The following is a 420-nucleotide window of genomic DNA, read 5'->3' as shown; positions in this document are numbered from 1 at the left end:
TTGGAAAGAAGGGCGGCCGAGGGCTGCAGTGACCTCGTAAAGCCCAGGGCCACTCTGCAGCCACCCCATTCCTTCACAGAGGCTCCCTGCGGAGCCTTGGCAGCCCTGTCCCCGTTCTAATACTGGGTGGGGCGCAGAGCCTGCTGGGGTGCGCGCTCTAAGTGGAGAGGTGAAATAGAATTCAGTTGTCAAAGGGTAGTCTCAAGCAGAACACTGTTCCCTCTGAATCATCCCTTTTGTTCAGGATTAAAAAAAAAAGCCACCCCCAAAGGCATAACCCACCCTGGAGAGCAGAGGTAACTGGGCTTGTGGGAAACAGAAGTGAATTTGGCACGAGTCAGAGGGTGGGGAAGGGAGGAGAGAAGATGGGGCAATTGTCCAACCCCTGTGGAGGGTAGTATAAAAGGACTCCACTCCAGG

The sequence above is a fragment of the Manis pentadactyla genome, chromosome 4 (genome assembly GCF_030020395.1).
Source record: "Manis pentadactyla isolate mManPen7 chromosome 4, mManPen7.hap1, whole genome shotgun sequence".
Lineage (NCBI taxonomy): Eukaryota > Metazoa > Chordata > Mammalia > Pholidota > Manidae > Manis > Manis pentadactyla.
This window is presented reverse-complemented; position numbering follows the sequence as displayed.